Source organism: Astatotilapia calliptera, chromosome 11, assembly GCF_900246225.1.
Source record: "Astatotilapia calliptera chromosome 11, fAstCal1.2, whole genome shotgun sequence".
In the NCBI taxonomy this organism is placed as follows: domain Eukaryota; kingdom Metazoa; phylum Chordata; class Actinopteri; order Cichliformes; family Cichlidae; genus Astatotilapia; species Astatotilapia calliptera.
Genome location: NC_039312.1, coordinates 23,718,001 through 23,742,675, shown reverse-complemented (window position 1 = coordinate 23,742,675; position 24,675 = coordinate 23,718,001). Strand labels below are relative to the sequence as shown.

Here is a 24,675-nt window from a genome sequence, read left to right as displayed (position 1 = left end):
CAATCAGTAACTGGAAAATAAGATATCACTAAATAAAAAAAGTCAGTGAGCATCTGGCATTTAATTCCTACAGTCTATTCCTAATCCCTAATTTTCTCATTAATACCTACTGTTCAGCAGTTTGAACCTGGAAATGTTTAAAGTAAAACACACAACATTTTGTATTCTAAGCTTTCTTACTGACTTTCCACGACGGACCCGCCAGCAGCAGAACTGAGGCTGACTGCAGGTGCTAATATGCTGGTATCGCCTGTGCGGATCAGCAGGGTACAGTATGTGCTCTCTCAGCCTGTTTTACTTTGGATCAAAGACTGTCTCATGAGCAGTCTGAAGCTCTTTGTGCTTCTCAGCATGACCACATCTCTGCTTGCGTGAAATACATTGATTCTGGCATCCACCACACACCAACGCGAACCATGACACTGGCAGAATGCATAAAACACACGCGCCCCTCCCGTCCCCCGCCTTTCATCGTGTTTTCAATCCAACATCAAGAACATCGTAAACACGCACGGGTAGCACAACGCGGCTCTCATCTCGACACAGACGGAGAAAACACCTACACAACATTCACGCCGCACGTACAGTACAAACACGGTATGTATACACAAGCTGCACTCGCACTCGAGCAGGCAAATGTTCATGTATAATGAGAAATACTATACGCTTACTATAACTTTTCCTGGCTTGGGTTAAAAGTCACTCCAGCAGTGAGAAAATGACAAATTACTGGAGCTTCAATCTCTGATTCCTGCACGAGTGATGATTTGGAAGAGAACTGGTCAAACACCACAGCAGATTACATCAAGTACCACTGAACCAGAGAGACACAATTTGTTTTTCGCTTTTTTACCGAGCCTCTCGGATAATGTGCCGCGATTGTTTAGCTTAAGCGAAGTAGAAAACTGCTGCTTCGAGGAAGGTGTCAAATTGTTTAAAGAGTTTCTTTTCTATAGCAAAGCATCTTCACTGCTCGTCACGCACACCTCCATATGAGCTTAATTATAGTCAACACTTCCTTCCCTGGGTGTATGAAATTACACTATTCACAGGCTACCACTTTACATCCAAGCTCATCTGAAAGTTATGCCTCAAAAAGGCGATGATGCAGATAATATTGTACTGTTTAATGACACTTTGCTGTATTTGGTTGCAGCAGGGGCCAACAGCTCCGGGTCGTCATCACAGCCAATTATTTGACTCAGCAGAAAAGTGAGTGCCAAAATTTTCCAGACCCACCGCACGTTTGCAGAAAACTAAAGTCCATAAAAAAAACAGGACTTAAATGACCACATATGCTGTATGTTTTTAAATTCCATTATGATTACATGATATGAGCCCATTTGGAGTATTTAAGTTTCGCCGGGACAATTAAATCTGCAGCAGTTTAAATTCAGGCAATAGCCCACAATCAACTGCTGCATCACCATTTGGACAGAGGCAGCTGGAACTGACTGGCATGTTAATACTCCTGATTGGTGGAGCTGATTACAGGCTCTTGACTCACAATCCCAAAATACCAGTGTTGAGGGAAAAAACGACACAAAGCAAATATAGAAGTAGTGATGAAATTTGGCCTTTCCCTACATTTCAGGAATGAGAAGAAGAGTCGACTTCTTGTCTTTCTAATGTGTGTTTCACAACATGTAAATGGTGGGGAAATCAGGGGGCTTGGGAAAGTAAAGGTGGTCTAGCAGAGGAGATAAAAGTAGAGTATCTGCAAATGTCCCATATGATTATAGTATGAGTTTATCTGAATGCGGAAACGCCCAAGATATGACTGACAGTTGTGATAATGTTTATAAAAGGACAGATATACACTCATGGGCCACAGGTACATCTGTTTGGCTGCTTCTTAATACAAAAATAATACAAATCAGCCAATCACAGGAAAGCAGCTCAATGCATTTAGGCATGTAGACATGATCAAGATGACCTGCTGAAGTTCAAACAGAGCATTAGAATGGGGGGGGTGATTTTAATAACTAAGAATGTGACGTGGTAGTTGATGACAGAGAGAGAACAAGAGAGAAAATAGAGAAAATATCCAGTTCTCTGGCTGAGGAGTCAAATAACCACTCGTTAAAACCAAGGTATGCAGAAGAGCATCTCTGAATGGACAACACATTGAGTCTTGCAGAAGAAGGGCTGCAGCAGCAGAAGAGCACTCCAGGTGCTGCTTTTTCTGTCAGCTATGAGCAGGAAGCTGAGGCTAGAATTCACACGAGTTCACCAACTTTGGGCAACAGAAGATAAGAAAAACACTGCATGCTCTAATGAGTCTCAATTTCTGCTGCAACATTTAGCTGGTGGGGTCAGAATTGGGTGTAAACAACATGAAAGCGTGGATTCATCCTGTCTTATATCAACAGCTCAGGCTGGGGATGGTGGTGTAATGACATGGGGGATTATTTTTCTTGGCAAATTTTGAGCTCCGAGTACCAGCTGAGCATCGTTTACACGCCACAGCCTATCTGAATACTGCTGCTGATCATTTATGACCGCAGTGTACCCACCTCCTGCTGCTTCCAGCAGGATAACACACCATGTCACAAAGCTCAAATCATCTCAAACTGGTTTCTTGAACATGACAATGAGTTCACTGTGCTCAAATGGCCTCCACAGTCACCACATCTCAATCCTACAGAGCACTTTTAGGAAACGCTGGAACGAGAGACTCACATCATGGATGTGCAGCCAGCAAATCAGCAGCAACTATGTGATGCTATCAAGTTCATACAGGCCAAAATCTCCGAGGAAAGTTTGCAGCATCTCGTTAAATTGATGCCACTAAAGGGCGGTCCTACCCAACATAGCTGAGGTGTACCCATGGAGTGTAGTAAATCTATCAAACTTGAAAATACTACATATTCTCTCTTCAAAAACACCAGTGTTATCTTTTCTGTTCAAGCAAGTAAGATCTAAGCGAGCTATACTACACGTGTAGATATGACGTTGATGATCAGTGCCATTAATGCAGCGTCAGGCGAGCGTCTTCTCAACAGCAGCAGCAGTGAAACATTAAACTGTAAAACAGACTTACCAGACCGAGGATGACACCGCTATTACCTGAATGACTTTTCAACAATCTTACACTCAAAAGCAGTTATGTGGAAATGTGTCAGAGCAGATGAACGGAAGAATTCAAGAATGCTTTTAGAGGGTTCAGCTCATACTGGATTAAAAGACACTGCTCTTCTGTAGTCACACTGACAAACAAAAACAGATACACGTATCAGTCCACCTGTTTGTACTTTTGTCTGTCATCCGAATGATAATTGCTAAAGTATGCTCTTATAAGCCGATCCCTAAATAAAATTAAATCAGCTTTATGCATTCTGAAGCATGACCCCCTCAGGCCTCCTTAGGGGTATTCAGACAGGTTTGATCGGTGATTGCAGGATGATATTCTCTGCCGAGACTCCATTTTCCAGCTGCGGGCTTTGCCTGCTTACCAGCTGATTAGATTAAAAGGTGAGCTCCTTCACCCTGAAATTTATTTTCTGATCTCCTGATAGATAGACTGACACCATCAGACAGATAAATATGGGTAATTCCCCTGAGGCTGGCAACAACTTGTTAGTGTTGGATATTTATAAGCTGTGCGGTGAAACATACACCTGAATTTTAGGTAAAAAAAAAAAAAAAATACCCAAAAAAAACAGGATGTCATTCTGAAATTTATCGAGTGAAGCTACTCATGCCTACCTTATTAGATAAAGTTTTCTGCTTCACTTTAATTCATTTATACCGACACTTATGGTGACCTTATGGTGAAACATTCCCAGCCTTCATTTAATTGAATGCAAACAGCGCACGAGGCAAGCTGGAACATCTACAGCTGAAGCCTTTTTAGCCTTGACGGCACGGTGACACAAGCTTTCCCTCTGGTTAAAATCAAGAAACTGACATAATGAGCAGCCGCGCCACCATGAAAACTGCACGCAACTCTACCCAAAATGCCTTTCTCCATCATTGCACATTCTCCTTGAACGACTTTAAATTAGATTTATCCCCCTTTTGTCACTCAGACGCTCACGCAAGGCAGCAGCAATCGTCAGTAAAACATCACAGTTGTGACTCACTGAGCCTCCACCAGCCTGCTGATTAGGACAGGTCGGGTCAAGACTGATCACCTGAGCCCCTCAGACCGTATTACAATTACGCTGATAGAATACTGACCTTTTCTACTAATGCTAATGCAGCAGAGAGTAAGTGCCATCTTACTGTCATTGTGCACGCAGGTACTAAAGCACCAAATAACCAGAAATGCACAAAACGCTTACAGTAGCAGCACACATATACAAATGATCACACTTCTATCCCAGTTCAAGCACATTACACACATTGCTTTTATCTTCTCGCAATCCCGTCTTAATGACTCCATTAACTGAAAGGCCATTAGCAGCATTCACTTTATGGCCAGCCAAACAGCCCAGCCGGGAGCACATTATGGAAAAGGCATGCGTGTCCCGATGTCCATTTCTTGTCACCCTCTTCGCACATACACATTCATTCACTTCCTCAATTCATCCCTCGAGGCCAGCTAGCCTGAAGCAAGCAGGCCTGGACAAACTGCTAGGTAAACACTGCACTGCAGAAGAAACTGGAGGGCTCCTCAGTATTTGAAGAGATCTCATATCCCAAATTAACCCAGTTCACCTTAGAGCGGCAGCTGCGTGAGGCCCTTTAGGAGTGAACGGCCATCCAAGAGACAGCCACAGTCCCAAAATATTGATTCAGCAATGATAACAGTCTGATAATGATCTGCTCTTGCTCCACCACCAGAAATGAATCTCATTCCCTGCTACAATCCAGCTAAGCTAAAGAGAGAACAGCTGTTCCCACTGAAGAACTGAAAAATGAATGATGATGCGAACAATGTGAAAATATGTTTTGGCCTGAACAGCACAACACAAGTGAAAGATATTCTCAAACGCTATCGAAAGTGGAATCACAAAATAAAAATGTGCGCCAGCAATTAGAAAAATGTAACCCAGAGAGATGATTGGATCAGTGATCTGAAAGGGCCCGACTGGTACAAAGCAGGGCAACGGGAAATTCGCTGTAAAAGGCTGTCTCGTGAACCATGCACACTTCTGCCACAATTTAGACCAAGCCGAGTGAAATGATTGGGGAGCGTCGCAGCAACACCGAACGCTGCTGCTGTGAGAAGCACTTAAAAAGATTAAATGTCACAAACACGTAGCTAATAATTTGGCACATCATCTCCATATTGCTTTTCTGTTTCTGCAAGTCTGGACTCGACGAGCAGAGTGCACATAATCCAGCACGGATGCTCTTTGACTGGTTCTACAGAGTGAGTCACCCAGTTACTTTGTGACCATGGAGCAGAGCTGCGGAGGGCCTGGGGGTCAGAGTTCATCTAATGTCAGTGAAGCAAAAACACAAGACACGCACATGAAACCTCAGCTAGATGACAAACGTGCCACGCGGGAACAGAAACTGAACTGAACGCTTGCCAAGTTGGTTTAGGGACGTTTTTGAGCCGCGTGTTTGTGCTGTGTGTCATATTTCATTGATCTCGTTTTGTGCCTTCAGCTCTGGTTTGTTATTTGTTACTCCTGTGATACACTATCACATGCTAAATGTGTCTTTTCTTTTTCCTGCTCCGAGCTAATCTTCAGCTCTGCAGGCAAATGGTTGCCCCCGCTGAGAGGACAGTGGAAATACTTCATATCTCATAGGAGGGGGGTCGCGTCCAGCCCAGCCCTGATATTAGCTCACCACTCTGGGAGCTGTGGGTTTCAGACAGTTGTACTTTACTTCCGCTGAGCAGGAGTGGACAGAGGTTTCTGCTGCCTGCTTGTTTCCCTCCCTCCCCCCTTTCCCATGGGGTAGCAGGCCATTTATCAGCTACTAGAAGAACATGTATCGATGCCCCGGAATTCAGCGTTTATTACACTTCAAAGTGCAAGGTCAACTTGGCAGGGATCTGTGTCAAAGCTGTCAAGCACAGAAACATAAAACAAATAGCCCACGCAGAGGATGCGGCGTAAAACACCAAGATAAGGGGCACATGTCTCACCGTGAGATTCTTGGCTTCTACGTACACATTTGCCAGGAGGTTGTAAACACAGAGGTTTCCCCGTTCATGTTTTGTTTTTTTAATACATTTGAATCTAAAAGAGCATCATTAACAAACAGAGGAGAGATAAGGAAAAGATGTAATGGCAGCATCCATATATTTAAAGAGAAAACACCTGGACTGAGGTTAGTTTTTTCCCCTCTGTATGACCACATGCCGCATAAAAGTCACACCAACTCTTCCCAATTTGCCTCAGCGGCGAGCCATATTGAGAAGCCAGAGCTCTTGTGACTCTCTAATGTAGTCAGTACTTTCATGCCTTTGATGCCATCACATGCCACTCCTCCCCTCTTCTCTGGGTTTTCTGACAGTGACAAAGGGGATCGGCAGCGGCGTGTTATCACTGTGCAGCTGCAGTAATCGTATTATTTAGTAATCTTAATTCTGAGAGGCTGACCAACACTGTGAACAAAGCGAGGGCCTTGCTAAGCCCATCAGAGCGCTCCCATGGAGCAGAGGTCTTTTCCTGCTCTGCGGCCCCTCCAGACCCACACACTCCCTCATCCCTCCCCGTTTCTCACCCTCCCTTCCCCGTGTCCTCCTCTCTGTTGCTTTCTGTCTCACACTCTCTGTCTCCCTCCTCATTAAGTGTGCCTATGCGAAGGCACACTTATTACTATTGCTCGGATTTATTATTATTATTATTATTATTATTCTTTTTCCGCCTGAAATTTTGGACCTTAACTCCCCCCACAGTTTTGAGACAAGGTTCACATATGATATATCATTGTGTGCGGCTGGAGCTGGAATGAGTTGCTATGACTTTTGGTGTTTATTACTTCTATAGTTTTTTAAATATGAATATTTTAATGCAAGTTTTTTCCCATTGAAATGAATGGAGAACAAGAAATCTTCATTTGTGGTGTGCTGGCTCACTCTAGTGGTATGTCGGGAGTAATGCGAGGCGGCCGCTGTGTCCCTGTGGACGCTTTTATTTTGTATAACTACCGGAAGTAGTTCCTATGTACTGACGCTAGCTGGGTAGCTAGCGCCGCGTCGCTTAAAAAGCAGCCGGGCTTGTCTTAAACTTAAGAGGCTGACACTCGCTAAACCACCCGATCGCTCGCCAAGCGACTGTTTCACACTGGACTTATTTTTCGTTTATATGGGCCGATGATGCTGGTCGATGAGGAAAAACTAACTGAGTTGTTTGGTGGTGGCTAACGCGGAGCTAGCTAGCCACCGGTATGTGTCTCTTTCCCCTCATATGTGGGGAAAGAAACATGTGAGGCGGCCGCCGATCAACCGGTTTTCAGGTGAGAATGTAGGTGTGTAAACGTCAAATATCTGCTCGTTTTGTCAAAACATCCCATATTAGCAACAGATTTCTCACGATGTTGCTGCTAGCCGGCTAGCCAGTTTGGCCGGCCGGCTAGCCGGCTAGCTAGCTCGGCTAGCTAGCGCCGCTTCGCTCAAAAGCACCCAGGCTTGGCTTTCAGTGAGGCGTCTCTAACTCCTTTCACCCCCGATCGCTCCGCAAACAGTCTTTGTCTTAGCTGGACTTATTTTTCGTTTATATGGGCCGATGATGCTGGTCGATGTGGAAAAAATAACTGAGTTGTTCATATACCGGTGGCTAGCTAGCTCCGCGTTAGCCACCGGTATATGTCTCTTCCCCTCGTATGCGGGGAAAGAAACACCGATCGACCGGTGGTGGCTAACGCGGAGCTCAATCGTGGATAAGGGGAACCCAATGCAGGAGAAGCAGGCGGCTGGTGAACTGAATTTCAGGTAAGACGTTATTAACTGCACTCTATTTGGGTCAGATATAAACCGAGTTTAGGTGTAGTTTATTTTCGTTGTGCTGACAGTTACAATAACTGTACTGCGTGCTAGCTAGCACCACGGAGTTTCTATACAGCTGTGCGCGCTAAGTTACTGATGTTGAACTTTATGACAGCCTCCCCTATTTTCAGGCGATAATGTAGGGGTGTAAACTTAAAATATCTGCTCGTTTTATCAAGAAGTCCCATATTTTATCAAGAAGTCCCATATCTCTCACGATGTTACTGCTAGCGCCGCATGGCAGCTAGTCGGCTAGCTGGCTAGGGCGGCTTGGCTGACACCCAGGCCGGGCTGACTGATACCCAGGCCGGCTCACGCTCTCGTTTCACCGCCGCATGGCAGCTAGCCGGCTAGCTGGCTAGCGCGGCTTGGCTGCCACCCAGGTCGGGCTGGCTGACACCCAGGCTGGGCTGGCTGACACCCAGGCCCGCTCACGCTGTCGTGTCACCCCTAGTCTTTCGTGATGACTCTTGGTTGGCTGCTGGACTTATTTTTCATTTATATGGGCTGGTGATTCAGTATGAGTGTCCGGTGAACTGAATGTCAGGTAAGACGTTATGTATATGTAAGGTAGTGACTGGAATAAGTCACAAGGTGTCGCTGTTGAGCTGTATATATGTTGTAAATTTTAGCAATTTTGACCATTTGTCCTCTGCAGGACACCGTAGTTCAGATTTCTCGTTCGCGTGGGCGCCATCTTGGTTCAGTGTTTACTGTGATGTGCAAAGGTAAGCACTGTCAGTGGCGAACTGCATTGGTTTTGTTTAAAAATAAGTGTTCCACTGTGTAAAATAGCGGTTTGTCATTTAAGCTGAGCATATATTTTGTTTATTGAGAGGTTCATGTATTGTCTGATGAGAGTATGAGACAAAGATATACTTTTCTTTCTTACTCTCATATAAAATATTTAGCTTTTATTAAATAGTTATCTGAATCTTACAACCAAAGTTTGTATAATAATACACAAGATTGGCTGTAGACCATTGTTAATCATTCAGAACACTGTGTAAAAATAACAAAAAACAAAAAGTGAATGAAAAGTGCATAAATATTTATTTTAGGTGTTTGATGTGTGTGGCAGGGCGTGGTCTGCAGTGCCGCTGCAGGGGAGGTGGACCCACCTCAGCGGCATCTGCAATCACGCCTCTCAGGTGTAAAGTCTGTGCTCTCTCTGCTTTTTTTTTTTTTTTTTTTTTTTGTGTATGTGTCGGGCTGTGAGATGAAAAGCTACAGCCGGCTGTGTGGGTACAGCAACTATGTGTGAAAAGTGGTCCATAACGTAATGCTTCAAAGTGTGTTCATGCAAACATTGTTGGGTCTGCTTATGAACCTCTGCGCACAGCGTCTACAAATTGGGGCTGTACGAAGTCACCTCATCTTTACACAAAACTGTAAGCTGTCATCTGTGAGGCGCGAGCGGTGTTTGGTTTTACCATAGTTCATGGTGGAGAATGGCTGCTCTGCTGAGTTTTGCTCTCTGTAGCTGTTTGAATGGCAAACTATACTGATTAGCGGCGGCATAGGCACACTTAAAATTTCTTCAGAAATTTTCGCTTTCTAGTTTTCCTTCTGCTCTTGCTCTTCTATTTCCAGAAAGCTTTTTTATTCTCTGTCTCCCTCTCTGTCTCTCTCTGTTTTTTTCACCCTCCCAATCTTTCTGTCTCTGTAACGCTCTGAGCTGGGAGTTTGTGTAATGGCGTTATTCACAGTTCATTGGTCTGTTTGAAGGGACTATCTTGATTGAGCGTCTCCCGGTGCGAGGCCTGGTGACTGTGGGAGTGTATAAAGATGTGGATGTGTCCATGGAGATAGATGGGCTTAGTAATATGCAGGACATTGCAGAGTCTGGGTTTCGGTATGGGGTTTCATCCAAGCAACACATAGGGAGATAAAAGGAGGCTGAAATGATATGCAGCCGGAGTGCAACGCTCAGGGCATTAGACGTGAAATGAAGGCAACAAAGAACTAGTCAGGGAATCAGAGTCATTCTCATTAGCTGGTTCACCCTCTTCAGTTTTAGCCCCCCATCCCTTTTCCATCTCACCCTAATGAATATAAGTACACTGACATAGAACCAAAACGTGCTCCAAGAAGCAAAAAAACCCCAAAAAACTCACCATTAATTAGTTCAAATTAACCTCAGGACTAAAATGTAGGAGTATACACACACATATACACACACGCACAGGGAAAGACACCCTGTTCGCCTCATTCTGACACCACTCTGATGCTGTTGTAAGCTTGGCTGTAAGATCAAAATCTCTTTCTTTGGCAGACACACACAAACACACACATACACACACACACACACACACAAACCGCCTGGGGCAGAGGAAGCACAGGAAAGCAAATCCGCTGTGAAGACACCATAAAACCAACACTGCAGAGAGACACGCCACTTCTGCGCTTCTGCATGCATAAGCTAAAAAACATGCTAATGACATGCGCCACACATGTGGAGACGTACACGCGTAGAAAGAGAGGGTCCTACTTACAGAATGAATCAGACGGTATCAGAAGCGCCGTGCCATATTATCACTGTAGTAGTGAGTCAACACAGGCACTGAGATCTGAGACCACAGAGTTTTAGCGCTTCAGCCAAGGGGGTGAAGGGTGGGGGGGGCGTGGGGGGAGTCAGAGGAGTTCACACTGTGTCAGTGGGTGTGAGGACATTCAGGAGGAATCTGGAGCAATCCCGTGTTTATACTGAGAAGAGAAAATAATCCCGATAGGCAAGGCAAGAAATCAACAATTGGTGGAAAAAGAAGTTTGTTTCTTGTGTACAAAGAGGATGTACGGGGGATCGATTGGGCAGGTGTGTTTTTCTTCTTTCTATCTCTGACTTTTAAAAAAAGCAAACACAAAAATAACAAGAGCCCACCTCGACAAATAACAAAAGGAACGGGTGAAAATGAGTCAATCAGAAAAGGCTCCACCTTTTCCTTTTTTTTTGCTGTCTTATTCTGGTTTCCTCTGTCTGCCCACCTCTCGTTTTCCTCGGGATTGCAGTGGGCCCGTAAGCAGAGGAACGGCGGTAACAGAAAACCAATCACCTCGGCAGACGACGAGAGAGCATAAAGGAGTAAATGACAAGCAGATGAAGGGGAGGATTTCCGACACCTGCTCTCTCCCTCTGTTTCTTTACCTCCGTCCTTCTCGCTCTCCCTCTCCCCAACCTGTATTTCCCTTCTAGTAACAGCCCCCCCTCCCTCCCTCACTGCTTGTTTGGGTTTTTTTAGTGCATGAGCTTGCCACAGCACTGACTGAGATTCTCCAGAAGCTACAACCACCAGGATGCTCTTCTGCTTTCTTTCCTGCTCTCTGCCTTCCTCTCACGCTCTGCACAGAATGACAATGATTTGCGCGCCGTCTACTGTGCCGGCACTGGATGTCTGCCTGGCTCTCTGCCTGACACTTGGGCTGTGTACCCGTCTTCCTGTCTGTCTGTCTATCTCACCAGACTCAGAGCTTGTCTGTCATTCAATACAGCTGTCTGTTTACCAGGCCATCTTTCAGCCTGTCTTCCTCCCAAACACTGAGATACAGACCAGGCAGGTGCAGGCGGGACATCATTCTAGTCTCCTGCTCAAGTCCCCCCCCCCTCCCCAGTGTAAATCCTGAACCCCTCCCCTATCCATTGCGCTAACTAGCCTCAACACGAATTACAAAGAGTCCAAAAAAGATTCTGTGCAATCCTAGTTAATTCTGTCCTTTATTTTCTCGCTGTCCCTGCCTTTTTTCTCCCCCCTCTGTCGGCTTCCTTCTCTTTCTTTTTCCACCTGTTTCCCCGTTTTCTGCTTCTTCTCCTTCTTCCTTTTTTTTGTTCTCCTTCTCCTTCTCCTCTCCTCGGTGCCAGTCTCCTTGCTCGTTATCTATTCTGGACAGTCTGTCCCTCCTCTCTCTCCGTCACTGAGGGAGGATGAAGAAGAATGGTACTGCTTCATAATGTGCTTCTCCACAATGTGAGAGAAACTGGGGGAAATTTGTGGGATAAAAGCCGGGTGTTTTGGAAATTGTTCCTCAAAAAAAAAAAAAAAGAAGAAGAAGAAAAAAAACAATAATGATAGGCCCTCCTCCCCCGCAACAAATCAAAACAGAGCGCCTCTCGAGGGGGGATTTTCAATTACTCGCTTTTGCCCACAAGCCAATCTGGAAAAAGTGGCTGAGCTCTGAGGTGTGCACCAAAGTGTCGTAATCTCAAAAATATATCCGGTTGATAAATCCGGACATATCCAAAAGCTCTGTACCATTGCTCAAGCATCACTGCAGCCTATTTCATTTTAGATGAAGTCCAAGAAGCTCAATTGTGCGCTCAACACGCCGACTGGCTTGTTGCGCGTTGACTCCTCCGAGGCCTGTCGCCCTCTGCTTATCTCTGCTTTCGGTAGACGGCTGGTCCAGGCTCAACTCTGCAGACTCAGCCCTCGCTCGGATGGTTCGAGCTGATGGCAGGAGATGGTGGAGGCAGTTAGCTGTGGAAAGCTGGTCGCTGGAGGGTGGATGTTGGCTTCCATGCTGTCCATTTGGTGGCCATCTCTGCAAGGCTTCAGATCTAGAAGGAGAGAAAGAAAGGAGGAAAAAGCAGAAGAGAGGAGAGAGGGAGAGTGCATGAAAGGTTAGCATGGTGACATTTGTGTCACTCTTCCTTATCGCGTATGTCATTCTCCTCCTCGCCACTCTCCACCCTGCCTGTCGTCCTGCTGTCTATTCCGTCCTTGTCACTCTTCCACGACTTTGCTGCTTGTTTGTGCCGACCTCCTCTCCACTCACTCTATGATTTGAGGCTTTCACTCTCTCCAACAAGCTCATCTTCAAACGCTCTCGTCATCCCCATCTCACTTTTATTCCCTCTATCCAATTTCAGATCTTCACCTCTAACTTCTTTCATGCAATCATTTTTACTCTTTCTCTTCAGAATCCAAGGTGTCTGTTCACCACAGGCTCCACAGGCTGCATCAGGTGCAACAAAGCCACAAGACATAACTAGTTGGTCCAGACTAGATGTCACATTTTAATAAAAAGTGTTGTTTTTTAACTTTTCTTCTATTATTGCACTAAATTATAACACAAAGTCATGTGAGATGTAATGATAAGATGGATTATCTGTTTGACACAATGGATGAAAACAATACCTTGAGGTGATATTTACACAAAACCGATTCAAATATTAAAATAAGACGCATTCAAATGAACAAGACAGAGTAGAGACAAATATCTTGGATATTTTAAAAATAACTTTATGCTCATTTTTATTTAACTTTTTAAAACCTGAACCATTAAATAAATTGCCAGAAAATTCAATTTTTTTGAAAATAGAGTAGTTATTGAACCTTCTGACGAAATAAATATATATTAATTTGCATATGAGTTTTAATATGTATCATATTTGCTAAATCTGTCATTTTTTGCAGTTTGAGCTTAAAAATGTATCATGCAATTTTCCCAGGGGGGAAAAGAAGTCTTGACACATCACAAAAACTCACGTATCGAGTGTGATACTCTTGACGTTACAGTGTTAAAGACGCATAAAACTGTTTATTCCTCTGCAGCTGAAACAACATTAATACTTTTCAGTTGTGTTTTGGTGCAAAAGAAATGAGGAGAACCTCTTCAGTTAAAGATAAATGTAAAAATATTTTGTTCTCGTCTATAACATACTGAGATTTGGATTGAAATGTCATGCAGAGAGCTGCGTCGTATTCGGTACTGTCTCTTTAGACCTCCTGACAGGTCACGCTATTTGCATTTCATTGTGCTCTCTTGCATTTAATGTAATGCAAACATAACAATGAACCTTTTGTGAGTCATACTTTGGTACAGTTTCCAAATAGCGACACATATTATCTATGTATCAGTTCATGTTGTGGCAAAACGCATTCATAAATCCCTCTAAATTAACCCCGCTCCAGGTAGACAGGTATGCATGCAGATGACAGATGGCCCGAGCTTAGACAGACTTGGATGCCTGCTGAGTTTCTATTTTTCATTTCCTAATAAATCACACTACCTTTTGTCAAACAGATGACCCAATTCTAAAAATAGAGGCGCAATGTCAAATCTTACCCAACAGGTAGTCTCGACTCTGTTACTATGCAACAGTTTGCACCTGTTGAATATGATAAAGTCCTTTCTGAATCCTAATCAAAAAAAGCTTGCCGCTCTGAGTCGAGTGATGGATCTCTTCTTAAGTCAGAAAAGTACAGAGGAAAAAGGAAAAAAGGTCATTTCAGAGCCCTGCAGTAATATCATCTCTTTTAACAGAGTAAAATCGTTAAATAAGTTTAGTGACTCCAGTGAGGTGGGTGATGGCCGATTTACAGTGAAACATTCGAGGCCATTCAGCTTATCAGCTCCAATCAATACTTCTGTTGGATATATACGACCCTCCCGTGACACCGATATTCTCCAAGGACCATTTAAGATGAGACTAAGCACGGTGAGGTTAGTGCTCAGTGTCTTCTATTGTGTGTGTATGTGTGTGTAGGTCCAGCCTTTGTTGGCACCTTAAGCATGCTAAGGTGTCGCAGGTGTGAAAAGACGTAGGTGGGTGCGAATTGGTGTGCAGAAGGTATGTCAGCGAGGAGTGCAAAGACGGAGGTGCGTGTAAAAAGAGTGACATTGTGTGTCTGTGCATGTACATATGTGTCACAGCTGTCATGCCAGAAGCTATTATATACACCGATCTACTTCATAACCTTCTGTTCCTCCAGTCCTTCACACTGAGGCTGAGCACAAACCTCTGCTCCCTCTGAGTGGGAAAAAAAAAAAAGATTGACACGGACACAGAAATAGCAGCCCTTCCACACACACATAAACACATCCACAGCATCTTTATTCATTTCCTTTGTCAGGAAAGAGTCTCAGAGTGTCCTCAGTGTGTCTAAAATCAAACAGAATGTAGTGAGGAGCCCGAAGAGACCGAGAGAGGGATGGAAGTAAGAGAGGGGGGGGGGATGGGTGACACAGCCAAAGAGGGGAAGATGGAAAAGGAGGCAAAGAGAGGGGGGAGACAGGCAGCAAAATGGATTGAGCCATTCAGATTTTGTCTATATCCATTAAAACTGGATAGGACGGCTTATGCCCTGAGGCGTTTGGGGGGAGGTAAAAGAAAAGGAGGATGGAAGGAGTGATGGAGGGAAACAGGTGGGGCTGGACAGGGTGAGTGGGTGAGACACAAGGAAACGAGGGGGGCCCATCAGGAATGAAAATGCTCTGTATATAACTGCAGACTAAAGCCATACACATATATACATATTTATATATATTTAGGAAACAATCAACTAAGAGGTGAAAGAGAATGAAAAGAGGAGGGGGAAAAAAGGAGCGGGATGGACACTCACCCATTTCAGCGGGCTCTCCACAGGCAAGCACAATCCCTGCTCTGTGATCCCATCCTGGGGAAAGGCGCAGCGAGATCCTGGAGCTCCCTCCGCTGAATACCAATGGAGCTGCTATTATCAGCTCTCTCTCACACACACACACACACACACTCACACACCGGCAACTGAGGAGGAAAAGGCACAAACAGCACACAGAGTCAAGTCTGGGGTAGTTGTTTAAATTAGAAAAGAAAAGCAGCTCAGTGACGCCAACAACATGTGACAATAAAGGGAAACACTGCAGCGGCACAACTGGATTTAAATTCCCTCCCAGCGCTCCTTATATTCGCCTTTTTCTTATGAGGAAAAAACATCAGAGGCAGCGCACAAAGCTGAGGCATCAGTCCACACACACACATATACACACACTCATACAGTGCCTTTACACAGCCTATACAAATACTTACTGAGCTTATATTCAGAAATCCCAGCGAGTCCCACAGCTCACTCTATTCACAGCTCCTCTGCTTCACAGACGTGTTAGAGGAAAAATGAGTTGTCCGCTGTTTTTCTTTCCCTCCCTGTGGGTTCCTCACAGTAGTATTAGATGCAAAGATAAAAGGATATGAAGGCAGACTCTATATCCTCCCTTGGTTTCTCCTCACATGCAGTATACATCCAGTTTTTCTGTCTCCATTTGTTGATTCGGGTCCGATCCGTCTGCCTGCCAGTGGACTTCGCTGTGATACGGCGACACGCGACGGCAAACTGCATTCACTTAGTCACCCTCCCCTCTGCCTCTCCCCTTGCTCAATAGTATACCCGTACCTCCTTGGCTTTCTCCAATCTAATCAGCTAGCTCTCTCTCCGTCCCTCTCTGCACCCTCCTACTCTCTCCTCACCCTCCCTCCTCCTTCCCAACACCCACTCCTCTACACGCTCTCTCTCCCTCCTAGGTATTTTTCTCAAAGATGAATATCAAAAATAAAAAACCCATCACCCCTCCATTCTCTCTCTTTGCTCTCACTGTCAGTTTGTCCGATAAGCATTTGAAATGTGGGGGGGCAAAAGAAAAAGCTGGTCATGAAGAAAACGCACACTATCTGAATGAGACGCACACTCACACACACGGCAACAGAAAGACAGAGAGAGTAATCAGAGGGATGTGTTACATCCACGGCCGGGGAAAACTACCCTGACAGAGTTTGACGTGGCTGCTCGCTCGGGGTGACAAACACTATCACACGACCGCACCACTCGCCTCGTCTCGTACCCCGTGACACACACTCACACACACACAAACGTGCAGACACCAGCGCGCCACAATGTAAACACGCCCGTCGGCTCACACGCAAAGGCGCATATTGACATAATGTCGCTAATGTGCACACACAGACACATGAAGGCGTAGATCCAATCAGAGAGGGGAACCACTAATTGTGAAATTGTGATGCTGGTGCCGCGTTTAACTAAGAATATATGAAACAACAACCGATGCCGGTGTATTTTTTTCTTTGTTTTGTTGTTGTCGTTATGGATTCCCTCGGTGTCGTCAGACAAATCTGCAATAAAGTTTTTTAACTTTGCGATGAAGGTTGTAATAAAAGGAGAGAGCCCTGAGAGCTAGTTTGGTCAGAAACCTGAGCAGCGCTGCATCATTCACGCCACCATGAATCGTTCTCCTCACGTCGTGAATTAATAAATTATTGAACACGCTTTTTTATTTCTTATTGACAGTGTCAATTTTTCATGAATTCTTTTCATATTTAAATGAAATCCACTTTACTGGACGCCACCGCCTCTATCACATGTTCTTTATATAAGGACAAATTAAGTCGTGCAAATGTATGAAAATGTATTGCTGATAAGGCCAACACAGTGGTGTAGCGGTTAGCAATAACGCTCCTGGTCGGCTTGGATCTTTTTTGAGGCATTAGCACCAATTACCCTCGCAAGCGGCCCAAAGAGGTGCTTGCGAGGTTAACTGGTGATTCTAAATTGGCTGGAGGTGCGGATGCATGAGTGCGCGGTCAACAAGACAAATATTGGCAGATGCAATCTTCAGTCGATAAACCAGTGCATAACACTATCACAGCATGCTGTTAGCTCATTTCCATCTCTATATTTTTATTCTTGGACTCTACTAGAGCAGTTTTGCAGAATTCAGATTTACATATGACCCTTATTTATCTTTTACCGAGCCTTGGTGAAGTCATGGTCTAAAATAAGTCATTTTGATGGATCCACATTTCTTCTGACAGGCTACCACCGGCAAACAGAAGGTCTGAACGCAGGAAGGGTGAACTACAAAGTGAGATTAATGGGTTATCGAGTTATGTTGAGTGTAAAGTGTTCTGCAGTAACTCATGGTTTGGTTTAAACTCCAGAAGCATCATCATTTCACTGATTCTTTCTGTTTACAGCGTCTCATGAGCGTGATAAAGATTCTCTCTTGAAGAAATACCATTTATGCTTTTCGTACTTTTTTTGTGGAACTTCTGAAGCAGCGCCTTACTAAAACAACCGAGTGAAGCCCAGCTGTAAACTTGCAGCAGTTCATATTATGTGAGCTGCACTGGTACTGAAATTTGCATGCATTAATCTGGTGATTCATAAAGTGTGTAAATGTTTTTATGCTTGCTTCAAATGCTGTTAAGTCTCTTTTGCACTGCTCCAATTGCAGCTAATAATGCACAGATCAGAAAATTCATCTGTTACATTTGTAGTTTATTTGCAGTAACAGCATCTCATTTTACTGTTACATTTTATGTTTAATCTTTATTACCCATTTTTTTGCTCTCTGTCTGGAGTAGGCGGTGCCATTATGTGAGCGTGCAAAGATCTTTAAGCAGAAACTCTGAGTCGCCAGAGAAACCACCATTGTGATACCTGCTATCTGGGGTTTTAGGTTTTGTCTAGCCAGCTAGATATCCCACTTGTGGGAGGGGCTTCTGTGCTTGAAGACAGAGCCGAGTCTGAGAAATCAGCTGGGTGTTTAGAGCGTCTGAAGCTCTGAACTATAACAACACAGTGACAGAAAATATGGAAAAGCATGATATGAGCCCTTTAAACATGAGCGATACAAGGTTGCGGATCGATTCCCTGCCTACTTCAGTCTGCATGTCGAAGGATCAAGGATCTTGATACTGAACCCCCGAGTCTCCCCCCACCAAGGATGCATCCATCCAGTGTGAGTGTTTGAGTAAATGTTTAATAAATATATAATAGTCTTCAATAGCAAGTTAATTAGATAAGCATTTTAATTATAATCATGCTTCTGTAAGCCACTTTGGAAACCCACCTCCACCCCAGCTCCTTCATTTCATACCATTTTTAACCGAATCAATGTGATGTCGGTTGTCATTGATCCCAAGCCCCACCCCCAGCTCCCCAGGTGGTCCAGCAGCAGACAGAAATTACCACAGATGGAAAAGAAAAATCCAGTTTTGACTAAAGTGGTCCTGACAGAAATGAACTAATGCAATACTTAATAAAATAAAATTGAGTTGAATTGATTTCAAGTGGTAAATGGCATTTCAGCATAGTGAGTCCTTTGTCTTATTAAGAAGAATGGGCTGCCTATACTTTTTACTAATGAATCAAACTTTCAGTAGAACACTTTTACTTGTAATCAGGTATATGTAACTCACAGAAAGGTGGGGACTACTTCCTCTCCCACACACCCAAGCCATTGCTGAAAAACATTCCTCCTCTCACTGGAGCACCCCGACTCTTCATGCACAACTCCCTTGAATGGAGCTGACACCCTTCTCACTATTTATAATGTTCAGTCATACAAGGCACAACTCAGCAACAGCACGAGCCCATTGCAAGCAGACAGCAGTCTCCAGAGGAGCAGCTCACAGCCTATGATGTCACTGTCTAACTCCCATATCCCCACTTTCGATCAGGCTATGCTGTCTCATCCCCCCCTAACGAGACTGGGACACTGGCCTTATGATACCACTGCTCCTCTCTGGTGGGTCCAAGTAGCCTTTGCAATATAGATCTTTTTCTTAACCTTACAGCCCCAGCGCTCTCTTAGCATTTTGTGTCCTCCAAGGCTTTTAAACTCACCACGGTGTGTTGAATCATTGATTTTGTCACTCTGTGCATGAGGTGGCGCTTTAATTGCTAGTGACAACACTGTGTTGCCTAACAGTGATGTTTGTACACTATGCTTTAAAAGATTTGTCCAGATGTAATCTATTGAATTTAATTTAATAAAGTGGCAGCAAAAATAAATAAATATGCTTGTGTGTCGATCACTAATTAATCCGCACTGCTCCAGTCCAACCTATGACTTATTTCATTCATAACCTGAATGCTAAGTGCTGTACGTTATGTTAAAACCTATTTGCGTCTCATGTATTAAATGATAGCCTCTGGGTATATCAACTCTGGCTTGTCCGCTAACCTGTCCCCTAATCAAACTAGGAAGCAAATATAGCATGTGACAATGCTGAGCTGTCTCCTCCGCTTTGGTTTCAAACAGCCCCCTCCACTCACCGCCCACCCAATGCATCATCATGTTTTCACCTATTCACTTTGCATCTCATAAAATAATGTGCATCTCAAGATGTCTTTGTCCAGTGGGCGGACAGTGCTGGAACACCTATTACTCACTCATGCTTGAGCCTATTAGACTGCAACCATGTCACGCTAGAGGTTCCCTTAGGCCACGGCTGGGGTTTTTTCTATGCATGTGTGTGTGTGTTTATGTGGACATTTGGATATGACTGTTTGTGCGTCTGTCCAACTTGCAAATTTAAAGTTCCTTTGTAGTCTGTGTGCATGTGGTGTGTTTGTGTGTGTGTGTTTTTCAGTGGAAGATTTGGAGGGCTGCGTACACACAGCGTTACCCCTAGCTGTGACCCACAGCTGCAGTTTTCAAGAAGTCAGGAGGAGTCTCCGTGTGCTGTCTCTCCCATTTCATCAGACACGCTGACGTGCACCCCGCAGTCCAAGCGCGTGCACGCAGTCTAATTTACCTCTAGTTTAATTTACCCCACTCTCATTTGTGTTTTCCTTCGCTGCTGAGTGACACCGAGACTGCTGCATGCGCACGACTATCTCCGTATCATACCTCCATCTTTTTAAGTGTTTACAATATAATGCGAATAATCCTACGTGGTTATTTACCTTAATATTAGTGGTGATTTAGGCCTCCACAGAAAGTCTGCTGTCACTCTCTGTTTCAGTCTCCCTCCTCTCTCTAAATATGCATTCAACAGCTGTCTCTCATCTCCATCCCACACCACTTTGCTCTTGACAAATTGATGTGGAGCGCTTTTACATAACAACTATGTAACACGCGCGCACACTCCAAATACCATCCGCAGCACAAATGTAAACCTCGCCGAACCATTACACATTGCACTTAAGTGCAGGTGTTAAAAGCCCAGTGTTTGCAAGCGCCGGGCGTTACGTGTGAGAGTGTTTCCTTAATTTTCACTGTGTAGAGCGCAAATGTGGCTTCCATGTTAACTACTGCTTGGAAAGCGTGGACGAGAGGGAAGGGAAAGGCAGAGGAAGACAGAGAGAGGAGGGAGAATTGACATTCTGCCCGAGCACTGCGCTGTGCTCATGGCATAATGATTAGCTCCTCAGTATTCCAGTCACATATGCTTCACTATCAATGAGAGAGAGAGAGGAAGGAGCAAACATGAGGGAGGGGACTAGCAGAGGGAGGTGGGGGGGGTATCACATAGGCAGAAACAAGGTGAACAAGAGAGCAAGTGATGAAAAAAGTGAGAGGGTAACGGAGGACAGAACACAGGACTGTAGCGTGACATAAGCAGCAGCAGCGGCAGACGTAAGTGCGAGCACGCTGCAGTAAGCTGACACACACAGATGGACGCTGCGTGCGCAACAGTCGGACACATTTGCAAACTAAAAAAAAAGAAACACACACACACCCTGCATCCACACGTACGCTGAAATACACGTGGAGAATACTTTGTCAAAGTCACAGCAGTTACAGCCACCTCAGCAAAGAGAGAGGTGGGGGGTTGGTGAGGGACGAGAGAGACAGAGAGGAGGGTGAGGATGCAAAAAAGAAAAAAAGGAGCGAAAAAGGAGAAAAAGAAAAGGACAGAGGGCGGAGAGGAAGCATGTGCCAGCAATAAATATATAATCACAAGACATAGAGAATGATAAATGTATACCATTACTTAAATAGGTCAGTCATACATTAATAACATCGATGTGATAATAAAGTTGGGAAGTCAGCTGTAGCCGGCTGAATAAGTTTGCATAAGTGCGCTCATTTAGTCAAACACAAAGAAGTACATCATGTTTCTGCATGCCCCGTAACTCAGACTTTATTTGTTAAGACAGATCGCCGTGGAAGAAGTGAAACGTTTTTCAGCTGGGATGAATAATCTTAAAACACAGCAGAGATGTAAAGGTGCGTACTGCATGCATGCAACTTAATAAAACATGTCTGTCTCCCTACGTAACGGTATCATTTTTCTTGCATTGTGTAGTGCAGCACATACTGTACGCTGACCTTAATGTGATTTATGATATTTTCCTTCGCCTGTAGAATTACTAGTATATATGATTTTGCCTGGTAAATTGTTTGACCTTTAATAGCCACATACCAGTGTTGCTCTGATGTTGATATTGCATCCATCACAAATACACTGCAGTAGTACTTTTAGGTATCCGTTTAGGGCTGGGTGAAATTAGCCGTCTTCACATTTAGCCAAGATATTATTTGCATGAAATGCTTAAAGGCAAAATTATGAGTGTAGTACACAAATATAGAAATTAATCCCCTTTGAATGCTCATAACGTACTTGAAGACACGTGTCATGCGTGTCACTGGAAAGATGACAGATGAAAACACCAATTACCATATATAAATTAGACGGCTCCCATGCTAAATTAAATGTTCCTTTTTTATTAAAACACAAGGGCTAATCTATGTCAGCTACGAGATTTTTCTGTCATGTTACCTTGGAAACAAAGCTTTTCCCGGCATCCACAACTTGCCAAGATGTCAATAAAAATGCCATTTAAAAAAAAAACAAAAAAACAAAAAAAAAACACGACATTAACGCTTCTCTAGAGACTCAGTATTAAGTGGGTTTAGTGGAACTCACTGTAGGTCTGTGTTGTTATTTTTTAATACTGTTGGTGTGTAACATATGCTATATTTACTATAATTCGCTTCAGGAAAGCACATGCTAATTTTACCCAGATCATTGTAAGATATACCTACAAGAACCTCAGTTTCACTCTGCTTTTAGAGCATAACTCCAGGCCATGTGCTGTAAGAGCACACTGCCTGAGTAATTTGTGGGTTTTATTTACACTGCATTTACTGGTGTTTCACCACTAAATCCAAACTAAAAATACAGAGTAATTCTATTTCAAGTAGTTTAAAAAAGAAAAATGCCATGATTATATTTCAGGATAGTCGGTTCAACTACCCGTGGTTAGGGCAGCTAAGTGTTAACTTCCTCAATTGGTCTCTTGTGCTTACTTAAAGTTCATATTACACAATGCTGGGCAGCACAGTGGTGCGGTGGTTAGCACTGTCATCCCACAGTCAGAAAGTCCTGGTTTGAACCCACTCACACACACACACGGAGTTTACCAGTGCCTGTGTGGGTTCCCTTCCTCTCACAGTACAAAGACAAACATGTCAGATCATCTGGTGTTTTTAAATTAGCCATAGGTCTAAATGTTTGGGATTCATACTTAATTGGAAAATCTACAGAGTAACCTGACGTGCGCCGCGGTGTAACTACATGTCGAGTCGACATAGCCCACAACGACTGTGACTGGCCTTTTCTGCACCCTCGATTCTTCCTTGTCATTTCCAGCTATTTTTTGCCACAGTTTCTAAATTTATCAGTGAGAATGTATCAATCATCGTCTCAGCATCAACATAAGGACTCACAAATGTCAGAAAAAGAGAAATTTGAGAGACAAATATATTTGCCCCTAAAAAAATGATCACAACAAAGGACGAGGAGGTAAAAGTACCAGCATTTTATTTGTTGGCTGGCACCACATATAAAACACCGGGACACGACCTCACGGTAATTATTATGTACTGTGTAATGTGAGTGTGTATTAACATAAACTCCGACGATGTCGGCCACTTATGTAGGTTACGTCATAGGCTCTACAAAGTCTAAATCTGGCATTAGCCCTGCAAAAGACCTGTCCAGGGCGTCTGCCCCTCACTCTTATTATAACAAAAGCTTCTCACAACAATGATACAAATGATAGCACGATGTTTCATTTGATAACTTGATGTAAAAACACTTCCCTGACTTGGATCTACAACCATAGTAACAACGCTTCTTTCTGCTGCTCTCTTACCCACAGAGGGTCGTTGCAGCAGATGGCTCTGGATATTTGATTTGTGTAGATTTTTTCACTGGATGGGAAACCCCCAAAGGAATTTGTGCATCTTCCTGGTCTCTGATCAGATGTAATGTCATAGTAACGTTTGTAAAATACATTTTATTCATGTTGTTTTATCACGTTAGTGTAGCGTTTGAGAAAAATCTTTTTTCTTCTTTTGAAGGGCTGTGTACACACAGAGCAATGTTGCCACAAGTTGGCAAATCATGGCCAAATGCCTTTGGATTTTTAGGGCTGTCATCACATCCTGCTTATTGTTTCTACCCTCCCTGTTTTTCTTTTATGCCTTTACTGTCCCCACAAACCGAGACAGCAGTGCCAGACAGCTGCACCTCCCTGAGCCTGATTTGAGGCTTCTTCCTAGTAAGAGGGAGCTTTTTTTCCTCCCCACCATCGCCATGTGGTGCTCACAGGTAGGGTGGCCAGATCAAACTAAATGTGAGGCAACCGCTGTGTTTTTGTGAGACAAAGTGGGACACATCAATAATGCTGAAAGGTAGTCTGAATGTTTCCATGCTGTTATTTCAGTTGCTCTTCAGGTTTTGGATCTATCCATAGTTGTTTTTTTTATTCTATTTTTTTAGCCATATCTGACAAGTGTCACTATTATTATAAAATTATGACATACATGTATTCTGTCACTTTACGCCATACCCCCTCCTGTCTCTCAGAATATACTGCTGCTTTATTTTCTTCATGGCAGCTTCCATCATAGTCACCCAAATCTGCAAAGCCTGTGACTTTTTGGTGTCTTTCCCTGATGAGTGTGGCATTAGACAGGCTGAAGTTCTGAATATAGTAAAAAGCCTTCCCTTCATATACTTTGGGTAAAAGCCAGACTTTTTGAGAAAGCAATCAAAATGTGGGAGACTATCTCAAAATGTGAGAAGGGGACAAAGAAAAAAATGCTGAGTTAAGGATGACAGCTGGTCATCCTGCTCATAGGTGATCATCTGATTGCTGGAGAGCTCTCCTTAATATTATAATTATTTATAAACTCCAGTAAAATTCTATTTAAACAGAAAAAAAAGTGGCTGAACGAGCAACACAATAAGATGGCTAAAAGTAATAGTTACA

At 43.8% G+C, this 24,675-nt stretch overlaps 1 protein-coding gene and 1 long non-coding RNA gene across 9 annotated transcripts in view; both read right to left on the bottom strand.

Moving 5' to 3' along the window:
- The window catches only part of grik5 (glutamate receptor, ionotropic, kainate 5), a 100,943-nt gene extending 89,280 nt beyond the window's left edge, over positions 1–11,663 (bottom strand). For all 8 annotated transcript variants that reach the window (XR_003273929.1, XM_026185909.1, XM_026185910.1 and 5 more), the window contains exon 1: positions 10,390–11,663. The gene's annotated coding sequence lies outside the window, so the exon portion shown is untranslated. The remainder of the gene's footprint in view (positions 1–10,389) is intronic.
- A 29-nt stretch (positions 11,664–11,692) lies between these two features.
- On the bottom strand, positions 11,693–16,096 carry LOC113032796 (uncharacterized). The gene is made up of 3 exons (XR_003273930.1): positions 15,681–16,096; positions 15,235–15,398; positions 11,693–12,446 (listed from the first exon to the last, which is right to left on the bottom strand). It is a non-coding gene; the product is annotated as an uncharacterized LOC113032796 (long non-coding RNA).
- Positions 16,097–24,675: the final 8,579 nt, after the last annotated feature.